The 22,983-nt window shown below is 46.6% G+C and overlaps 1 long non-coding RNA gene across 1 annotated transcript in view; it reads left to right on the top strand.

Annotated features, from left to right (window-relative positions):
- LOC134927312 (uncharacterized) overlaps positions 1-22,983 on the top strand; it is a 91,270-nt gene that overhangs the window by 3,136 nt on the left and 65,151 nt on the right. Inside the window, exon 2 of the long non-coding RNA XR_010177609.1 lies at positions 6,897-7,107. This is a non-coding gene — a long non-coding RNA (uncharacterized LOC134927312). The remainder of the gene's footprint in view (positions 1-6,896; positions 7,108-22,983) is intronic.

A 22,983-nucleotide genomic window follows, 5' to 3' on the forward strand; every position in this document is an offset into this window, starting at 1 on the left:
TGAAGATATTGAGTTCTACCTTACACATTGCCCGGCAGTTCCTGTAGTTTTGGGTCACCCTTGGCTTGCCTTTCATAATCCCACCATTGATTGGCGGTCCGGGGAGATTTCCCAATGGGGTTCTTTTTGTGCTAAAGAATGTATTTCTTATCCTGTCAGGGTTGCAGCAGTTGTCCCAGAGCTCATTCCTGTGGAATACCAGGATTTTGCCGATGTGTTCTCTAAAGGCAATGCGGACATTCTGCCTCCCCATCGGTCCTATGATTGTACAATTGAACTAGTTCCAGGTGCCACTTTGCCTAAGGGGAGATTATATGCCTTGTCCGGGCCAGAAACCACGGCCATGAATAATTATATTCAGGAAAGCCTAAAGAAGGGATTTATTAGACCATCAAAATCTCCCTTGAGTGCTGGTTTTTTCTTTGTGGAGAAAAAAGATGGTTCGCTTAGACCATGCATTGATTTTAGGGCTCTGAATAAGATCTCTGTTAAAAACACCTATCCTTTGCCGTTAATTTCTGTGCTTTTTGATCAGTTACGTTCCGCCGTGATTTTCTCTAAAATTGACCTTAGGGGAGCTTACAACCTCATCCGAATTAAATCTGGGGATGAGTGGAAGACAGCTTTCAGCACTCAGTCGGGTCACTATGAATACCTGGTGATGCCGTTCGGCCTGTCAAATGCTCCGGCGGTTTTTCAAGACCTCATTAACGATGTCCTCCGTGACTTCCTAGGGAAATTCGTGGTCGTTTATTTAGACGACATCTTGATTTATTCTGAGTCGATGGAACAACATGTAACCCAGGTGCGTCTGGTTCTTCAAAAGTTACGTGAGAATCATTTATATGCCAAGCTGGAGAAGTGTGATTTTCATATCACAGAGGTATCTTTTTTAGGGTACATAATTTCTCCCCAGGGGTTTTCCATGGAACCGAAGAAGCTCCAGGCCATCCTTAATTGGGCGCAACCCACTAATTTAAAAGCAATTCAGCGCTTTTTAGGGTTTGCGAATTATTATAGGCGGTTCATTCATTCTTTTTCTGACCTGGTCGCTCCCATTGTAGCTCTGACTAAAAAAGGAGCGGATCCCTCCAATTGGTCGCATGAAGCTGAGTTGTCCTTCCGGGCCTTGAAACAAGCCTTTGTCTCGGCTCCTGTCCTCAGACATCCTAATCCGGAACTGCCCTTTATTGTGGAAGTTGATGCCTCAGAGGTTGGAGTGGGGGCTATCCTTTCTCAGGAAGATCCGGAGTCTCTGGAGTTACATCCTTGTGCCTTCATGTCCAGGAAATTCTCCTCCGCTGAATCCAACTATGACGTTGGTAATCGGGAGTAACTGGCAGTAAAATGGGCTTTCGAGGTATGGAGGCATTGGCTGGAGGGAGCTAGACATACTATTTCGGTTTTTACTGACCATAAGAACCTGCAATATATTGAATCTGCTAAACGGCTTAATGCTCGGCAGGCACGTTGGGCATTATTTTTTACTCGTTTCAGGTTTATAATCACCTTCAGGCCTGGTTCCAAGAATACTAAAGCTGATGCCCTGTCTCGTAGCTTTCTTCCGGTTCACAATAGCAATCCTGTTGTTACCCCCATAGTTCCATCTTCGGTCATCCTGGCAGGCCTCACACAGGATTTATTTACCCAGTTAAACCAGCTTCAACACCAAGCTCCTAGACTTACTCCTGCTGGTCGTCTTTATGTTCCTGAATTTTTGAGAGGCACTGTTTTAACTGAGTTTCATGACAACAAAGTCTCAGGGCATCCGGGTATCACTAAGACCTTGGAGTTAGTCTCTCGCTCAGTGTGGTGGCCTAGTCTTTCTAAAGACGTTAAGGAATTCGTCCATTCCTGTCAGGTTTGTGCACAGCATAAGGTTCCTCGTTCCTTGCCTATCGGGCAACTCATGCCTTTAACTGTTCCTCTTAGGCCATGGTCTCATATTTCCATGGATTTCGTGGTTGACCTTCCCCTTTCAGCCGGATTCTGAGTCATTTGGGTGGTAGTGGACCGTTTTAGTAAAATGGCTCATTTTATTGCTCTTCCTCGTTTGCCTTCTGCTCAAGGGTTGGCAGTTTTGTTTCTCCACCATGTGTTCAGGCTTCATGGTTTGCCCACTGATATTGTTTCTGATCGGGGTCCACAATTCATCGCACAATTCTGGAAACGTTTTTGTGCCTCATTGAAGATGAAACTGTCTTTAACGTCTGGTTACCACCCACAATCTAACGGGCAAACCGAACGAGTCAACCAGTCATTAAAACAGTATTTACGTTTGTATTCAGCCAAACTCCAGAATGATTGGTCCGAGTTTCTCCCTTTGGCTGAATTTGCTTATAATAACTCTTGTCATTCCTCCACCAAAGAGTCTCCATTCTTTTCAGTTTTTGGTTTTCACCCCAGAGCCAATTCTTTTTTTCATCATTCTCCAGTCTCCTCGCTGACCTTAACCTCCCATCTCAGAGCAATTTGGAAAAAAGTGCACCTTGCTCTCAGAAAGGCGGCCTTTCGAGAAAAGACATTTTCCGATAGGCTCCGACGTCCTTGCACTTTTAAGGTGGGAGATAAGGTGCGGTTGTCAACTCGCAACATCAAGCTTCGACAATCCTCGGCTAGACTGGGACCCAAATTTATTGGACCATTTCTTATCATTAAGAAGGTCAACCCAGTTGTCTTTCGGCTATGTTTACCAAGATCTCTCAGAATTGGAAATACTTTTCACTGTTCCCTGTTGAAACAATGGGGTAAATTTACTAAGCTCCCGATTTTGACCGAGATGCCGTTTTTTCATCAAAGTGTCATCTCGGTAATTTACTAAGCACTAATCACGGCAGTGATGAGGGCATTCGTAATTTTTTGCAAGTTCAGGTAAAAAATTACGAATGAATACACCATCGGTCAAAACGCGGCTGTTTAAGTATGAATCTCGGTCATTTACTAAGAAGTGCAAAGCAAAAAAAGAACAAACACTGCCGTGAAAAATTACAACTCGTAAAAAAGTGCTAAAAAAAAACAGACCTGCTTTTTTTATTCGTGATTGGATAGGCATGCACGGATCCATGAGATCCGTGCATGTATATCAGTGGGAAGGGGTGGGAAAGTGATTATTTTTTCAAAAAAAATTGCGTGGGGTCCCCCCTCCTAAGCATAACCAGCCTCGGGCTCTTTGAGCCGATCCTGGTTGCAGAAATATGGGGGAAAAAATGACAGGGGTTCCCCCATATTTAAGCAACCAGCATCGGGCTCTGCGCCTGGTCCTGGTCCCAAAAATACGGGGGACAAAAAGAGTAGGGGTCCCCCGTATTTTTAAAACCAGCACCGGGCTCCACTAGCTGGACAGATAATGCCACAGCCGGGGGTCACTTTTATATAGTGCCCTGCGGCCGTGGCATCAAAAATCCAACTAGTCACCCCTGGCCGGGGTACCCTGGGGGAGTGGGGACCCCTTCAATCAAGGGGTCCCCCCCCCCAGCCACCCAAGGGCCAGGGGTGAAGCCCGAGGCTGTCCCCCCCCATCCAATGGGCTGCGGATGGGGAGGCTGATAGCCTTTGTTGTAAAAGAAAAGATATTGTTTTTAGTAGCAGTACTACAAGGCCCAGCAAGCCTCCCCCGCATGCTGGTACTTGGAGAACCACAAGTACCAGCATGCGACGGAAAAACGGGCCCGCTGGTACCTGTAGTACTACTACTAAAAAAATACCCAAAAAAAGACAAGACACACACACCGTGAAAGTATAATTTTATTACATACATACACACATACATACATACTTACCTTAAGTTCCCACGCAGGTCGGTCCTCTTCTCCAGTAGAATCCAAGGGGTACCTGTTGAAGAAATTATACTCACGAGATCCAGGGGTCCAGGCTCCTCGGGAAATCCAGGGGTAATCCACGTACTTGACAGAAAAAAAAAAAACGGTGTCCCGACCACGAACTGAAAGGGGACCCATGTTTGCACATGGGTCACCTTTCCACGAATGCCAGAAAGCCACTTTGACTTCTGTCTAAGTGGGTTTCTTCAGCCAATCAGGGAGTGCCACGTTGTAGCACTCTCCTGATCAGCTGTGTGCTCCTGTCCTCACTGACAGGCGGCACACGGCAGTGTTACAATGTAGCGCCTATGCGCTACATTGTAACCAATGATGGGAACTTTCAGCTCAGCGGTGACGTCACTTTAGGTCAACCGCAGGGCAGAAAGTTCCCATCATTGGTTACAATGTAGCGCATAGGCGCTACATTGTAACACTGCCGTGTGCCGCCTGTCAGTGAGGACAGGAGCACACAGCTGATCAGGAGAGTGCTACAACGTGGCACTCCCTGATTGGCTGAAGAAACCCACTTAGACAGAAGTCAAAGTGGCTTTCTGGCATTCGTGGAAAGGTGACCCATGTGCAAACATGGGTCCCCTTTCAGTTAGTGGTCGGGACACCGTTTTGTTTTTTTTGTCAAGTACGTGGATTACCCCAGGATTTCCCGAGGAGCCTGGACCCCTGGATCTCGTGAGTATAATTTCTTCAACAGGTACCCCTTGGATTCTACTGGAGAAGAGGACCGACCTGCGTGGGAACTTAAGGTAAGTATGTATGTATGTGTGTATGTATGTAATAAAATTATACTTTCACGGTGTGTGTGTCTTGTCTTTTTTTGGGTATTTTTTTAGTAGTAGTACTACAGGTACCAGCGGGCCCGTTTTTCCGTCGCATGCTGGTACTTGTGGTTCTCCAAGTACCAGCATGCGGGGGAGGCTTGCTGGGCCTTGTAGTACTGCTACTAAAAACAATATCTTTTCTTTTACAACAAAGGCTATCAGCCTCCCCATCCGCAGCCCATTGGATGGGGGGGGGGGCAGCCTCGGGCTTCACCCCTGGCCCTTGGGTGGCTGGGGGGGGGACCCCTTGATTGAAGGGGTCCCCACTCCCCCAGGGTACCCCGGCCAGGGGTGACTAGTTGGATTTTTGATGCCACGGCCGCAGGGCACTATATAAAAGTGACCCCCGGCTGTGGCATTATCTGTCCAGCTAGTGGAGCCCGGTGCTGGTTTTAAAAATACGGGGGACCCCTACTCTTTTTGTCCCCCGTATTTTTGGGACCAGGACCAGGCGCAGAGCCCGATGCTGGTTGCTTAAATATGGGGGAACCCCTGTCATTTTTCCCCCCATATTTCTGCAACCAGGATCGGCTCAAAGAGCCCGAGGCTGGTTATGCTTAGGAGGGGGGACCCCACGCATTTTTTTTTGGGATTTTACATTGTTTAATTAAAAAAAAAAAAAATAAGAACCCCAGCACGGATCACACAGATCCGGCCGAGATTGATTGTAAAAAAAAACGGCAGTGTTTTGCTAATCACTGCCGTAAAAATAGGTAAAAAAAAACGAATGACATCGACATCGGAAGAAAAGAAAAACCCGAATACGACAGCTTAGTAAATCCATCGTAATCAATTCAAAAAGTTGCAGTTTTACACTGTCGATGTCATTCGTGATTGAACTTTGACCTTTTTTCGGAAATTACGAATCTTAGTAAATTTACCCCAATATGTTTCTTCCAGTAGATTTCCTCGGAGGACCTCTCAGGGTAGATCTCCAGTGGATGTTCAGGGACAACAGGAGTTCTTGGTAGAGAAGATTCTTGATTCTAAAATGTCCCGGGGTCGGCTTTATTTTTTGGTTCACTGGAAAGGCTATGGTGCGGAGGAAAGGTCTTGGGTCCTGGATAAGGATCTTCATGCCCCTAAACTCAAGAAATCATTTTTTTGGGAATTTCCTCAGAAACCTGGCTTTAGGGGTTCTTTGACCCCTCCTCAAGGGGGGGTACTGTTAGGCGCCGCGGTCCGAGATCTCGTTGCGGCCCGGCGCCTAGAAACTAGGGACGCCGAGCGGGCTGAGCCGCCGGGTCCCTAGCAACGCTGAGACGCCGTGCGCGCTGAGCCGCCGGGTCCCTAGCAACACTAGGACGCCGGGCACGCTCAGCCACCAGGACCCTAGCAACGGGGACGCCACGGGCGGACCGCGTTCCCCGTTGCAGGGTCAATCAAGTAATTAAACACACTGGTCTTCTGGTCGTGCAGCATGGCAGCTGCACGACATTTATGTTAATCGGCCTCTGAACTCTGATTGGAGGATGCAGTGCTTAAAGCCTTCTCAGTGCTTCACACAGACGCCGGTTATAGCTTCCTGCATGCTGCTTTGGTTTGCTGAACGTCTGTTCCAGTTCTGCTGTGTCCGGTCATTCCTGTCCTCAGAGTTCCTGAATCTTGGAGTTGTCATCTCATCCCAAGGAGCCTTCCGGTCCTCAATTACCCGCAACAGTCGCTAGAGGATCTCAAGTGGTTTTCGTGAGTGGCGGCTCTGCCGCGTGCTGCGGCCTAGGTCGCTTCATCTTGTATTCTGTTTTGGAGCATTTGCGGAGGTTTCCGCTCCCACAGTCCTCTCCGGAACTCGGCGGTGCCGAGTAGGAGAGTGGACAAGTGGGTATTTTGGTTGTCCTTTTCCCTGGTGGTTTTTCCGCACATACTCTAGTTTAAAGTTAGTGTATAGCCCCTGGCTTTGTTGTTAGTTAGAGGGCCCCTTGTTATCACCCTGTCTCGGATTTCTCTATGTCTCCCATTAAGACCTGAGGGGGCATCGGAGTTGGGCAGACGTAATCCGCCCTTCAAACGCGGCTGCCATGGGCTCAAGCAACCATAGTCTCGCAAGAGATTTCTGACAACACGGGCGAGACAACGGAGATAGGGCGCCAGGGGCTATTCCCATTCCCACTCCCATTTCCCAGCATTACGTTCCAGTACTCGGGTCCTTGCTATAAGATCTCCCCAGACCGGAGTATTGGAATCATAACACCAACAGGACTCCCTGAAAATAAAAAAACCTAACAAAATTCTTTTTCCACAGGAAACTCAGGAGAGCTCTCTGCAGTGTACCCTTCTCCTCTGGGCACAGAATCTAACTGAGGTCTGGAGGAGGGGCATAGAGGGAGGAGCCAGTGCACACCCATAGGAAAAGTTCTTTTAGGTGCCCATGTCTCCTGCGGAGCCCGTCTATACCCCATGGTCCTTACGGAGTCCCCAGCATCCTCTAGGACGTAAGAGAAAAGGATTTACCGGTAGATATTAAAATCCTGTTTTTACCTTCATCTCCTCCCCACTGCCTTCAATGGAAGTTAACCCTTGGTTTCTGTCTCCCTGCTTATATGACTAATATGACTGCAGAAATGTTTATAAACCATGCCCATGTCTGCAATATTCTGTACTGTAAGTCACTTTTTTCTTGTTTTGTTCATACTGTTTCTGTTTATGCCCGTTGTGGCCCCATATAAATAAAGAATATTAATAATAATAATTAGTCTTTAGTTTAAACTAGGCTGTTTTAGCAGGGTGCTACGCCTTGCCCGATTTTGTAAGGGTAAAATGCTCCCTGAACTTTTACAGGCACCCTGCTAAAACAGCCTGCTGCCACCATGTGAATAGATGCGCATGGGGAGAGGTTGGGGGAAGCCCAGTGCTCTGTCAGTGCCAAGCATGCCCCCATTTGTGACACTGTTGGGGGGCGCACCTCCTCCCAGTAGTGATGCTGGTGAGGCTGCATCCCCCATTAATTACAGGTTGAGTCTCCCTTATCCAAAATGCTTGGGACCAGAGGTATTTTGGATATGGGATTTTTCCGTATTTTGGAATAATTGCATACCATAATGAGATATCATGGTGAATGGACCTAAGTCTAAGCACAGAATGCATTTATGTTACATATACACCTTATACACGCAGCCTGAATGTCATTTTAGCCAATATTTTTTATAACTTTGTGCATTAAACAAAGTGTGTCTATATTCACACAATTCATTTATGTTTCATATACACCTTATACACACAGCCTAAAGGTCATTTAATACAATATTTTTAATAACTTTGTGTATTAAACAAAGTTTGTGTACATTGAGCCATCAAAAAATAAAGGTTTCACTATCTCGCTCTCACTAAAAAAAGTCTGTATTTCGGAATATTCCGTATTTCGGAATATTTGGATATGGGATACTCAACCTGTAATAATAATTAAGCCAAATAGGAAGTGTTCAGGCTATAGGGCAGGCATTTTCAACCACGGTCCTCAAGGCACACCGACAATGCAGGTTTTAGTGATATCCAGGCTGCAGCACAGATGGTTAAATCAAAATAACTGAGCTACTAATTAAGTCACCTGTGCTGGAGCCTGGATATCACTAAAACCTGCACTGTTGGTGTGCCTTGAGGACCGTGGTTGGGAATGCCTGCTATAGGGGGTGAGTTGTCACCACTAGCTTTATGGGAGGGATTACACAATATGGTGCTGATTCGGAGGCAAAGAAGCTGCAGGAAGCCTCAGAAGCTAGATTTATTACCCTATGCTAAGTATGAATTTAGCACCTGGTCATGTGATGTAGGGTGTCAAAACTATAGCAGATGTCAGAGAGTCCGCTACAACTCTTGACTGTGGGCAAAGGAAGCTTTTACCCATTCCATCTGAAACCCTCAAAGAGAGTGTGTTAGTGAATAAATCTATGGATTAAGTGTTCACCTGCATCCAGGCTTGGAGGACATACTTACAGTATCTGCTACTACAGGCCAAAGAGTGGTTGAGAATGCACAATATACTGTAGCAACACTACAGGGGAAGTAGGGCATTACTAAGTAAATTAATTGAGGTATAGTATTGAGCTCATCTCCAACAATGTTTGATAGGAGGACTATTTTATATGTGACACATAAAGGAGGCATCCTGATGTTCACATGCTGGACATAATGGAAAACAGTTGTTTATATATGTCCTGATTACACATTAATGATCCTGCCAAGCAGATACCCTGGCGATTTCAGGCAGATAATTGTTTTTTTTCCCCATAATCATCAGTAGCCATTTCCAGCTGTGATTTGCAATAGGGGTTCTGAATGGGGAAGTCATTTGGCCTCCATGAACAATACTCAGGGCAGTGTTGGATTTGTTTTAAAACTAGATACAAATTTGATCAACCAGGTTTTCTGTCCTATTCTGGAATCATGAAGCATGTGTAAATGCCTATGAGATATGAGTAAATAGTTTTAGTGTGGACCCCATGAAAATATAGTAATGCTAAGTCTGGCGTTGGCATTTCCATTGACGTAGCAGATCACTCATGCCTTCCAATCAATGCCTTCCTATGTCCATAAGTGGCAGTCTGGAGGAATGGTCGGTCACTTCCTGGGCTTTCCCTTTACTGTTGTTGCTAAAGAAACATGAGGGATAATAAAATGGGGAGCTTTGCTGACTTTTCAGATATGGTTGGCCAGTTCTTTTCTTTTATAGGCGTGGAAGCAAAGCCACAGTAAGTGATGAGCTTGTCATTCTAGGAGCAGTGTATTCTGGGCATGAAGGACTAGAAAAGTCAAGATCGGAGGGAAGGAAAGAAGGGAATCCAGTCATTAGAACATTGACACGGTTCAACATTGGCAGGTGCCATGTTGACATTTACAGAATGTCGACATTGTTCACAATGCCGACATCTGAAATTTAGGCCAAGTCAAAAGTTGACATTCCCAGCATGCTGAAAGGGTTAGGCTGTGAAGGAGGATGAGAAATTGGGGGGGGGGGGGGGGGGGATACTCACTGGAACAGCACTGGTCAGATGCCACTGCAAGAACTGCTTCTCATATGACTGCAGGAACCCAGAAGAAGACGCTGAATATCCCGCTACACACCACTAGACCACCAAGGACAGTCTGTCGACAGGTCATCATGTCGATAGATCATCCATGCAAATATGATGAATATTGATGCAGTCTCTGGCAACATGCTGCATGTTCGACCATATTGGCACTCACATGCTGACCTGATAAATTTTATTTATTTATTTATTTATTAGCAGTTTCTTATAGAGCGCAGCATATTCCATTGCATTTTACAATTAGAACAACAGTTATAGAACAAAACTGGGCAAAGACAGACAGACATAGAGGTAGGAAGGCCCTGCTCGCAAGCTTACAATCTATAGGGAAATAGGCATTGATACACAAGGATAGATGCTGCATATTACATAATGGTCCACCAAATTGCTAGGTTCTTAATGGGTTGTATGATATGATCACACAGCAATGCTGGAAGACAAAATGTGATGTTATGTGGACTATACAGAGAGGATGTAATTACATAGGGAAGCATTGCAGGTTATGTTGGTGGGTCTGGAATTTGGTAGGCTTGTTTGAAGAGGTGAGTTTTCAGGGAACGTTTAAAGGTTTGGAGACTAGAGGAGAGTCTTATTGTGCGTGGGAGGGCATTCCACAGAGTGGCTGAAGCCCGGGTAAAGTCCTATAATTTTGAGTGGGAACAGGTAATACTTGTGGATGAGAGACGCAGATCTTGTGCAGAGCGGAGGAGTGTGGTAGGGAGATATTTTGAGATGAGTGAGGAGATGTATGATGGTGCAGTTTGGTTAATAGCCTTGTATGTAGGTAAAAGTATTTTATATTTAACACGGTAGAATACCGGTAACCAATGGAGGTACTGACAGAGCGGATCAGCAGACAAAGAAAGTCTAGCGAGGAAGATTAGCCTCGCAGCTGCATTTAAAATGGATTGTAGTGGTGAGAGCCTATGTTTGGGAAGACCAGTAAGGAGACTATTACAATAATCAATGCGGGAGATGATGAGTGCATGGATTAGAGTTTTTGCAGTGTCTTGTGTAAGATAAGGGCGTATTTTGGATATGTTTTTAAGGTGCATGAAACATGATGTAGAGACAGATTGAATGTGTGGAACAAAGGACAGTTCAGAGTCAAGGGTGACACCTAGGCAGTGAGCTTGTGGGGTAGGGTGGATAGATAAATGTTGTTGTAATAACTGCTAACCAATCATACCACTCCCAGAAGGAAGGATAATATCACATTGTGTGCGATTTGCAGGTCGAATTGGGAATACCGCCTATCCTGAATGTTATTCTTGCACAGGTAATCTGTAAAGGAAATCATCCAGTGTCCACAGAACTTGATACCACGTATTGTAGGTGCTGTATTCTTTTGAGGCTCTCCTCTCTCTGGGTAAAGTATTCTACATATTACATCTCTTGGTCTGTTTGTTGATGAACCTCTTGGACAAAGTGCTCTATCAAACGAGATTATATGAGTGGATCTTGGACCAAAATTTAGGTTAATCTGTCTACTAGCCTCTGTTGGGTGATATCCTCCAGGATTCCAAATTCCTGTATGCACTAGTTATTTCCATGGCCCTTGATATCGCAATCATTGATTCTATTTTGAAGAAGTATCTGCTCTGATGCAAGCTGAGCTACAGTCTCTTTCAACCTGTGGTGGTCATTTGAAGGTTTCCTTACTGTCCCCCAAAGCTGAGAATCTGTCAATGAGATGTATCCGTTCTGCTTGGAGGTTAGAAGCTTCTTGCACACCATTTAGATGTTTGACTCACAGGATTTGAAAAAAATTTTGTGCTTTGTAATACTTATAGGAATGACCAAACTGCCACTATGTATGGGTGTCTGCTGCAGCTGTAGCATGAGGGGGTATGTCAGAGAGTACCATGTGGGCTGGAGAAGACCGGGAAGGACTTTTGCACACATAAATCAGGGACCTGAGGGGTGTCTGTTGTCTCACCAAGTACTTTTTGGAAAGACCCATCTTGTCTGTCAACATCTAAATAAAAGTTTATTAGACAACTGTATGTAATATAAAGGTCTCACTATGGACAGAATGGGTTATTGCTGGCCTCTTCCCCCATTGGACAGACATTTTAAGCACAATTATCACAATTACATAGTAAAGACCAGTGTTCTATGCAGCTGGGAAGGATGGCAAAAGTCAAGGACCTGTTAGCAAAATAGACCTCAGCTTTTAATACACTATTGTTTATAGGATACATCGGGGGACTTCTTTGAAGCTTGGAAAGGACTATATGTAGAATTAGAAAAGGAATACATATAATGAATATGAATTAGCCAACAAAGGGCCTAAGATGATGGGTGAGTCTGGTATTGTAGTCTTTGTATTAATGTGCCCCCACAATTATTGCAGCTGTTGCAGTAATTATGTTGCAAATTGCCTCAGTCGTGGACTGGCTGGATCGTGTGGTGAAAGAGGTTAATACTGTGGAAGCACCACTCTTACAGATGTATGTGGAGCTGACTGTAGAGTAGGGGAGTGCTTCTTGCTGCTCCTTGTAAAACAGTACTCCATTGCACAATGTGTCCCCACTGAGTACTGTGTAAGTCGCCATCCTTCCCCAACCTGGTGGAAGTCTGCTCCATAAAGGTAGGTGTTCCCTACTGGGAGATGTTAATGCTCTCCCTTGTTCAGCTCTGTGATAGCCAGACTGCAGGAGCGTGGGACTACTGTAGGCCACCCTGCCACAGGTTGTTATTAGTGCTCTCCCTTGTTTAGTTCTGTGATAGCCAGACTGGAGGAGCGCGGGATTGCTGTAGGCCTTTCTGCCGCAGGTTGTTAGTGCTCACCCTTCTTTAGCTCTGTAATAGCCAGACTGCAGGAGCGCAGGATTGCTGTAGGCCACCCTGCCACAGGTTGTTAGTGCTCACCCTTCTTTAGTTATGTGATAGCCAGACTGCAGGAGCGCAGGATTGCTGTAGGCCTTTCTAACGCAGGTTGTTAGTGCTCACCCTTCTTTAGCTCTGTAATAGCCAGACTGCAGGAGCGCGGGATTGCTGTAGGCCTTTCTAACGCAGGTTGTTAGTGCTCACCCTTCTTTAGTTCTGTGATAGCCAGACTGTGGGAGCACGGGATTGCTGAGGGCCACTCTGCTGCAGGTTGTTATTACTGCTCTCCCTTCTTCAATTCTGTCACAGCCAGACTGCAGGAGCGCGGGATTGCTGTAGGCCTTTCTAACGCAGGTTGTTAGTGCTCTCCCTTGTTCAGCTCTGTGATAGCCAGACTGCAGGAGCGTGGGACTACTGTAGGCCACCCTGCCGCAGGTTGTTATTACTGCTCTCCCTTCTTCAATTCTGTCACAGCCAGACTGCAGGTGCGTGGGATTGCTGTAGACCACTCTGCCGCATGTGGTTGTTAGTGCTCTCCCTTCTTCTGTTCTGTGATATCCAATCTGCAGAAGCGTCGGGTTGCTGTAGGCCACTCTGCCGCTGGCTGTATGTTAGTACTCTCCCTTGTTCAGTTCTGTGATAGCCAGACTGCAAGAGCGCAGGATTGCTGTAGGCCACTCTAGGGCAGATTATTTTTAGTGCTCTCTCTTCTTCAGTTCTGTGAAAGCCAGACTAAAGGAGCGTGGGATTGCTGTAGGCCACTCTGCTGCAGGTTGTTAGTGCTCTCCCTTGTTCAGTTCTGTGATAGCCAGACTGCAGGTGCGCGGGATTGCTGTAGGCCACTCTACATAGTAACATAGTATTTGAGGTTGAATAGAGGCAAATTGCCCATCGTGTTCAACCTGTTTTAAGTTGTGATGATTCTACATACTCGCTGAATAATGTTTTATGACTAGTTAGCTACTATAACTCATGTTACCCCCGGATTAACCACGTTGATATTTTAAGTATTATAACCTTGGATAGTTTTTTCATTCAGAAATGTATCCATTCCTTTTTTAAATCCAATTACAGTCCGCCATTACCACCTTCCCTGGCAGGGAATTCCACATCCTGATTGCCCTAACAGAGAAGAACCCTTTCCTCCGTTGCGTTCGGAAATTTCTCTCCTCCAGTCGCAGCGCGTGCCCACGTGTCCTAAACTGTGTTCTTTTAATAAATAATTCCTCTGATAACTCTTTGTGATTTCCCTTTACATATTTGAAGATATTAATAATATCTCCTCTTAGGTGCCTCTTTTCTAGTGTATACATATTCAGCCTAGTAAGTCTTTCCTTATAGTCCAGTCCTTCTAGGCCTTTAATCAATTTAGTAGCTCGCCTTTGAACACTTTCGAGTTCACTGATGTACAATGGTGCCCAAAACTGAACACAATATTCCAGGTGCGGACGTACCAATGCCTTACACAGCGGCATGATTACATCCGAGTCCCTTGTCTCAATTCCCCTTTTTATGCACGCTAGCACCTTTCTTGCCTTTTTTACTGCATTTTGACATTGTGGGGGTAATTCCAAGTTGATCGCAGCAGGAATTTTTTTAGCAGTTGGGCAAAACCATGTTCACCGCAGGGGAGGCAGATATAACATGTGCAGAGAGAGATAGATTTGGGTGTGGTGAGTTCAATCTGCAATCTAAATTGCAGTGTAAAAATAAAGCAGCCAGTATTTACCCTGCACAGAAACAAAATAACCCACCCAAATCTAGCTCTCTGCAAATGTTATATCTGCCCCCCCCCCCCTGCAGTGCACATGGTTTTGCCCAACTGCTAGAAAATTTCCTGCTGCGATCAACTTGAATTACCCCTTGTGTACGGTTATTAAGCCTATTACCAATGAATACCCCCAAATCTTTTTCCAACTCTGTTTCCCCTAGGCGTTCCCCATTTAATATCTAGGATGCAAGTTTGTTTTTAGTCCCAAAATGCATAACCTTGCATTTGTCTGTATTGAACCTCATTTTCCATTTAGACTCCCAGAGTTCAAGTTTGGATAGATCATTCTGCAAGGACTCCACATCCAATTCTGAATTAATTACCTTACACAGTTTAGTTTCATCTGCAAAGCTTGACACTGTGCTTTCCAGGCCTATTTCTAGGTCATTGATAAATACTGTATGGCTGCTTTATTTATACTGTATGTTGAACAGTACTGAACAGTACTGAACAGTACTGGTCCGAGTACGGACCCTTGTGGTATTCTGCTGACTACTGGGGACCAGGTTGAGGACTTCCCGTTGACCACTACTCGCTGTACCCTGCTATCCAACCAGCTGCTTATCCATGTGCAAATAGTTTTTCCTAGGCCAAGCTCCTTTAATATGATCATCAGTCTCCTGTGAGGAACTGTATCGAAGGCTTTTGCAAAATCTAATGAAGACCACATCCACTGCTTTTCCTTGATCAAGATTATTGCTCACTTCCTCGTAGAAGCTAATTAACTTAGTCTGACATGACCTGTCCCTCACAAACCCATGCTGGTTCTTGCTAATAATTCTAGCGGACTTTAGATACTTCTGTATGATGTCCCTTAGAATTCCTTCCAATATTTTCCCCACTATAGATGTTAAACTAACTGGTCTGTAGTTTCCCGGAAGATTTTTGGATCCCTTGTTAAATAATGGCACTACCTCAGCTATACGCCAATCCTTCGGTACCATGCCTGATCTAATTGAACTATTGAAAATCAAGTATAGGGGTCGTGCTAGTCGTGCAGTAGGTTGTTGTTGTTAGTGCTCTCCCTTCTTCAGGTCTTCCATACTGCAGGTGTGCGGGATTGCTGTAGGCCACTCTGCAGCAGGTTGTTATCAGTCACCTGGCCCTCTTGGGTATCCGATTGATAGATAGATAGTGTCTAGTTAGATAGTCAATAGATAAACACTATATGTTAGACAGACATTAGGTCGAGAGGGTCAAAAGGTCGACAGGGTCATAAGGTCAACATGAAAAAGGTAGACAGTAAAAAAAAAAGGTCGACATGGTCAAAAGGTCGACATGAAAATGGTCGACATAAAAATGTACCATGTTTTTGTACTATTTCATACCTTCTCTATCCATGTCGGCATAGAGTTGGTTATAAACCTTGTGGCGGGCGCAGAGAGCCACCGAGCGCGAAGCGTGGCGAGTGTATGCCTTTCTACTATTGGGGGGTCCCAAATGACAAAACTATCCACACAAACCACAAAAATGCCAAAAACATGGGGGTATATTATTTACAAAGATTCGTGTTTTGGCCGTTTTGAAGGGTGTTTGAACTCGAATGGTATCGGGTGCATTTTACTGCAACTTTTTGAATCCTGATCCGATCATTCACTAAGCTGCCGAGTTTTGCACAATCGTTTTTTCCAATGTCGATGTGATTCGTAATATCAGGCAGTGTTTTACGGGAGTGATGAGTAAAACACTGCCTGACAAAACACAAGGAATCCCGGCCGGATCTGTGAGTTCCGTGCAGGGCTTCATTGTGTACCTTAAAAAGGTTTTTAAAGTGTTTAAGAATCTGGAAAAAATTGCGTGGGGTCCCCCCTCCTAAGCATAACAAGCCTCGGGCTCTTTGAGCCGGTCCTGGTTGAAAAAATATGGGGGGAAAATTGACCGGGGTTCCCCCATATTTGATCAACCAGCACCGGGCTCTGTGCCTGGTCCTGGTGCAAAAAATACGGGGGACAAAAAGCGTAGGGGTCCCCCGTATTTCTCTAACGTCCTAGTGGATACTGGGGACTCCGTAAGGACCATGGGGAATAGACTGGCTCCGCAGGAGACATGGGCACTTTAAGAAAGAATTTAGATTCTGGTGTGCTCTGGCGCCTCCCTCTATGTCCCTCCTCCAGACCTCAGTTTGAATCTGTGCCCGGACGAGCTGGGTGCTGTTCAGTGAGCTCTCCTGAGCTTGCTGTAAGAAAGTATTTTGTTAGGTTTTTTTTATTTTCAGGGAGCTCTGCTGGCAACAGACTCCCTGCATCGTGGGACTGAGGGGAGAGAAGCAGCCCTACTCTCTGAAGCTAGGTCCTGCTTCTTAGGCTACTGGACACCATTAGCTCCAGAGGGATCGTACACAGGATCTCACCCTCGTCGTCCGATCCCGAAGCTGCGCCGCCGTCCCCCTCGCAGAGCCGGAAGACAGAAGCCGGGTGAAAGAAGCAAGAATACTTCGAAATCGGCGGCAAAAGACTCCAGTCTTCACTGAGGTAGCGCACAGCACTGCAGCTGTGCGCCATTGCTCCCACACACACCCACATACTCCGGTCACTGTAAGGGTGCAGGGCGCAGGGGGGGGGGGGGGGGCGCCCTGGGCAGCAATTAGAGACCTCTTTGGCAAAAGTTTGCATATATACAGTTGGGCACTGTATATATGTATGAGCCCCCGCCAAAAATTGTACATTAAAGCGGGACAGAAGCCCGCCGTCGAGGGGGCGGGGCTTCTTCCTCAGCACTCACCAGCGCCATGTTTTTTCTCCGAAGTACCGCTGAAAGGAAGCTCCAAAGGCTCTCCCCTGCAGATACACGGTAGAAGAGGGTAAAAAGAGAGGGGGGGCACATAATTAGGCGCAAAAATCAATATAAACAGCAGGTACTGGGTTAACATTAAGTTACTGTGTTATTCCTGGGTTAATAGCGCTGGGGTATGTGTAATTAAGTGCTAAGGTGAATTTATCGCACAAAAGATTAGCGAACAGACAGGGAATCTACCCATGTCTGTCCCTATGTCGCAGAGACCTTCAGAGTCTCTCAATGATCACTATCCAAAATAATAGACACTGATATCGACACGGAGTCTGACTCCAGTGTCGACTACGATAATGCAAAGTTACAGCCAAAATGGCAGGAAAATATTCAATATATGATTATTGTAATAAAAGATGATTTGCATATCACTGATGACTCATCTGTCCCTGACACAAGGGTACACATGTTTAAGGGGAAGAAAGCTGAGGTAAATTTTCCTCCTCTCATGATGATGAAAAAGAGCGGGAATTTCCAGACAAGAGACTGCAGTTTCCCACAAAGAATTCTCAGGGAGTATCCTTTCCCTACTAGGGCCAGGATACGATGGGAATCTTCCCCTAGGGTGTCACGTTTGCCCAAAAGGTAGCCCTGACTTAACGGCTATCCTCAGGGATCCTGCAGATAGCGTGCACATTCTGGTACACTACTCAGACCGGCGATTGTGTCGGCATGGGTTTATAGCGCTGTAGCAGCGTGGACAGGTACCTTATCAGCAGAGATTGAGACCCTAGTATGTGTATATATATATATATATATATATATATAGATATATATATATTAAAGATGCTGTCTTAAGAGATATATATATATATATATATATATATATATATATATATAAAACATGCCCAAAGAGACATTAGTCTACTGGGTTCTAGAGTCAACGCTATGTCGATTTCTGCTTGACGTGTCCTGTAGAATATGCAATGGACAGATGATGCCGACTTAAGAGGCATATGGAAGGCTGAGGATTGTGTGGAGAAGGGATCTTGGACCTGGTCTCCTCAGTTATAGCTGGTAATTCTGATATGTTGCCTTATATTCCTGCACAGCCTATGAAAGCACGACATTATCAAATGCAGCCTTTCGAACACAAAGAAACAAGAAAGTCCGAGGTGCGTCCTTTCTTGCCAGAGGCGGGGGCAGAGGAAAGAAGCTGCTCAACACAGCTAGTTCCCAGGAACAGAAGTCCTCCTCGGCCTCTACAAAATCCACCGCATGTCGCTGGGGCTCCACAGGCGGAGCTAGGCCCGGTGGGGGCACGTCTTCGTAATTTCAGCCACAAGTGGGTTCACTCCCTGTTGGATCCCTGGGCAATAGACATTGTGTCTCAGGGATACAAGCTGGACTTTGAGGAGATGCCCCCTCAACGACGGCCCTGCCGGCTTCCCCCCACGAGAGGGAAATAGTGTTAACTGCAATTCACATATTGTATCTTCAACAGGTGGTGGTCAAGGTTCCCCTCCTTCGACAAGGAGGGGGTTATTATTCGACCATGTTGTAGTCCCGAAACCGGACGGTTCGGTCAGACCCATATTGAATTTAAAATCCCTGAACATATACTTGAAAAGGTTCAAGTTCAAGATGGAATCGCTAAGAGCGGTCATCGCAAGCCTGAAAGGGGGAGATTTTATGGTGTCTCTGGACATAAAGGATGCATACCTTCATGTCCCCATTTATCCACCTCATCAGGCGTACCTCAGAATTGCGGTACAGGATTGTCATTACCAATTTCAGACGTTGCCGTTTGGTCTCTCCACGGCCCCGAGAATATTCACCAAGGTAATGGCGGAAATGATGGTGCTCCTACGGAAGCAAGGTGTCACAATTATCCCGTACTTGGACGATCTCCTCATAGAAGTGAGATCAAGAGAGCAGTTGCTGAACAGCGCATCACTTTCTCTGGAAGTGTAACGGCAACACGGCGGGATTCTATATATTCCAAAGTCGCAGTTGGTTCCTACAGCTCATCTGCCTCTCCTAGGCATGATCCTAGACACAGACCAGAAAGGGGTTTATCTCCCGATAGAGAGAGCTCAGGAGCTCATGACACTGGTCAGGAATCTATTAAAACCAAAACAGGTATCAGTGCATCACTGCACTCGAGTCCTGGGAAGGATGGTGGCATCATACGAGGCCATTTCCCTTCGGCAGGTTCCATGCGAGGACCTTCCATTGGGACTTACTGGACAAGTGGTCTGGATCACATCTTCAGATGCATCGGTTAATCACCCTGTCCCCCAGGGCCAGGGTGTCACTCCTGTGGTGGCTGCAGAGTTCTCACCTTCTAGAGGGATGCAGATTCGGAATTCAGGACTGGGTCCTGGTGACCACGGACGCTAGCCTCCGAGGGTGGGGAGCAGTCACACAGGGAAGAAATTTCCAAGGTCTGTGGTCAAGTCAAGAGACTTGCCTTCACATCAACATCCTGGAACTAAGGGCCGTATACAGCGCCCTACGTCAAGCGGAGCACTTGCTTCGCGACCAACCGGTTCTGATTCAGTCAGACAACATCACCGCAGTGGCTCATGTAAACCGCCAAGGCGGCACAAGGAGCAGAGTGGCGATGGCAGAGGCCACCAGAATTCTTCGCTGGGCGGAGAATCACGTAAGCGCTCTGTCAGCAGTGTTCATCCCGGGAGTGGACAACTGGGAAGCAGACTTCCTCAGCAGACTCGACCTCCACCCGGGAGAGTGGAGACTTCATCAGGAAGTCTTCACACAGATCACATATCGGTGGGAACTGCCACAGGTGGACATGATGGCATCCCGCCTCAACAAAAAACTACAGAGGTATTGCGCCAGGTCAAGAGACCCTCAAGCAATAGCGGTAGACGCCCTGGTGACACCGTGGGTGTTCCAGTCGGTCTATGTATTTCCTCCTCTTCCTCTCATACCAAGGTGCTGAGGCTAATAAGAAAAAGAGGAGTGAGAACAATCCTCATTGTTCCAGATTGGCCACGAAGGACCTGGTATCCAGATCTGCAAGAAATGCTCACAGAGGACCCGTGGCCTCTTCCTCTAAGACAGGACCTGTTGCAACAGGGGCCCTGTCTGTTCCAAGACTTACCGCGGCTGCGTTTGACGGCATGGCGGTTGAACGCCGGATCCTAGCAGAAAAGGGCATTCCGGACGAAGTCATTCCTACGCTGATAAAGGCTAGGAAGGACGTGACAGCTAAACATTATCACCGTATATGGCGAAAATATGTTTCTTGGTGTGAGGCCAGGCATGCTCCTACATAGGAATTCCAGCTGGGCCGTTTCCTCCACTTCCTACAGTCGGGAGTGAATTTGGGCCTGAAATTGGGCTCCATTAAGGTCCAGATTCCGGCCCTATCCATTTTCTTTCAAAAAGAGTTGGCTTCTCTACCAGAAGTTCAGACGTTTGTAAAGGGAGTACTGCATATTCAGCTTCCTTTTGTGCCTCCAGTGGCACCATGGGATCTTAACGTGGTGTTAAGTTTCCTGAAATCACACTGGTTTGAACCACTTAAAACGGTGGAGTTAAAAATCTCACATGGAAGGTGGTCATGCTATTAGCCTTGGCTTCGGCTAGGCGTGTGTCAGAATTAGCGGCTTTGTCATATAAAAGCCCTATCTGGTTTTCCATATGGATAGAGCAGAATTGCGGACCCGTCCACAATTTCTGCCAAAGGGGGTGTCATCTTTTCATATGACACAACCTATTGTGGTGCCTGTGGCTACTCGTGACTTGGAGGATTCCGAGTTACTGGATGTGGTCAGGGCTTTGAAGGTTTATGTAGCCAGAACGGCTAGAATCAGGAAAACGGAGTCGCGGTTTATCCTGTATGCATCCAACAAGCTGGGTGCTCCTGCTTCAAAGCAGACTATTGCTCGCTGGATCTGTAACACGATTCAGCAGGCTCATTCTGCGGCTGGAGTGCCGCTGCCAAAATCAGTTAAAGCCCATTCCACTAGGAACGTGGGCTCTTCTTGGGCGGATGCCCGAGGGGTCTCGGCATTACAACTATGCCGAGCTCATACTTGGTCAGGTTCAAACTCTTTTGCAGAGTTCTACAAGTTTGATACCCTGGCTGATGAGGACCTATTGTTGCTCAATCGGTGCTGCAGAGTCATCCGCACTCTCCCGCCCGTTTTGGGTGCTTTGGTATAATCCCCATGGTCCTTACGGAGTCCCCAGCATCCACTAGGACGTTAGAGAAAATAAGATTTTACTTACCGGTAAATCTATTTCTCGTAGTCCGTAGTGGATGCTGGGCGCCCGTCCCAAGTGCGGACTTCTTCTGCAATACTTGTATATAGTTATTGCTGCAATAAGGGCTATGTTATTGTTGCATCAGGGTTGAACTGATGCTCTGTTGTTGTTCATACTGTTGACTGGGTAAGTTTATCACAAGTTATACGGTGTGATTGGTGTGGCTGGTATGTATCTTGCCCTGGATTACCAAAATCCTTTCCTTGTACTGTCAGCTCTTCCGGGCACAGTTTCTCTAACTGAGGTCTGAAGGAGGGACATAGAGGGAGGAGCCAGAGCACACCAGAATCTAAATTCTTTCTTAAAGTGCCCATGTCTCCTGCGGAGCCCGTCTATTCCCCATGGTCCTTACGGAGTCCCCAGCATCCACTACGGACTACGAGAAATAGATTTACCGGTAAGTAAAATCTTATTTTTTTGAACCAGCACCGGGCTCCACTAGTCAGAGAGATAATGCCACAGCCGGGGGACACTTTTATATAGGTCCCTGCGGCCCTGGCCTTAAATCACTAACTAGTCACCCCTGGCCGGGGTACCCTGGAGGAGTGGGGACCCCTTAAATCAAGGGGTCCCCCCCTCCAGCCACCCAAGGGCAAGGGGTGAAGCCTGAGGCTGTCCCCCCCATCCAAGGGCGGCAGATGGGGGGCTGATAGCCTTTTTAAAAAATGTGAATATTGTTTTTAGTAGCAGTACTACAAGTCCCAGCAAGCCTCCCCCGCAAGCTGGTACTTGGAGAACCACAAGTACCAGCATGCGGTGGAAAACCGGGCCCGCTGGTACCTGTAGTACTACTACTAAAAAAATACCCCCAAAAAAACAGGACAGACACACCGTGAAAGTATAAGTTTATTACATACATGCACACCTCCATGCATACATACTTACCTATGTTCCCACGAGGCTCGGTCCTCTTCTCCATGTAGAATCCTTGGGGTACCTGTGAAAAAAATTATACTCACATAATCCAGGGCATCTTGTTTTCTTTGTATAATCCACGTACTTGGCAAAACAAAAAAACGGAAACCCGACCACGCACTGAAAGGGGCCCCATGTTTACACATGAGACCCCTTTCCCCAACTGCCAGGACCCCCCCTGACTCCTGTCAAAGAGGGTACCTTCTGCCAATCAGGGAGCGCCACGTCGTGGCACTCTCCTGATTGGCTGTGTGCTCCTGTAGTGTCTGTCAGGCAGCACATGGCAGTGATACAATGTAGCGCCTATGCGCTCCATTGCAGCCAATGGTGGGAACTTTGCGGTCAGCGGTTGACCGAAAGTAACCTCACCGCTGACCGCAAAGTTCCCACCATTGGCTACAATGGAGCGCATAGGCGCTACATTGTATCTGTGCCGTGTGCAGCCTGACAGACACTACAGGAGCACACAGCCAATCAGGAGAGTGCCACGACGTGGCGCTCCCTGATTGGCAGAAGGGACCCTCTTTGACAGGAGTCAGGGGGGGTCCTGGCAGTCGGGGAAAGGGGTCCCATGTGTAAATATGGGGCCCCTTTCAGTGCGTGGTCGGGTTTCCGTTTTATTATTTTGCCAAGTACGTGGATTATACAAAGGTCTGATTCTACACTGGATTATGTGAGTATAATTTTTTTCACAGGTACCCCAAGGATTCTACATGGAGAAGAGGATCGAGCCTCGTGGGAACATAGGTAAGTATGTATGT

Source organism: Pseudophryne corroboree, chromosome 1 (assembly GCF_028390025.1).
Source record: "Pseudophryne corroboree isolate aPseCor3 chromosome 1, aPseCor3.hap2, whole genome shotgun sequence".
NCBI classification, from domain to species: Eukaryota; Metazoa; Chordata; class Amphibia; order Anura; family Myobatrachidae; genus Pseudophryne; species Pseudophryne corroboree.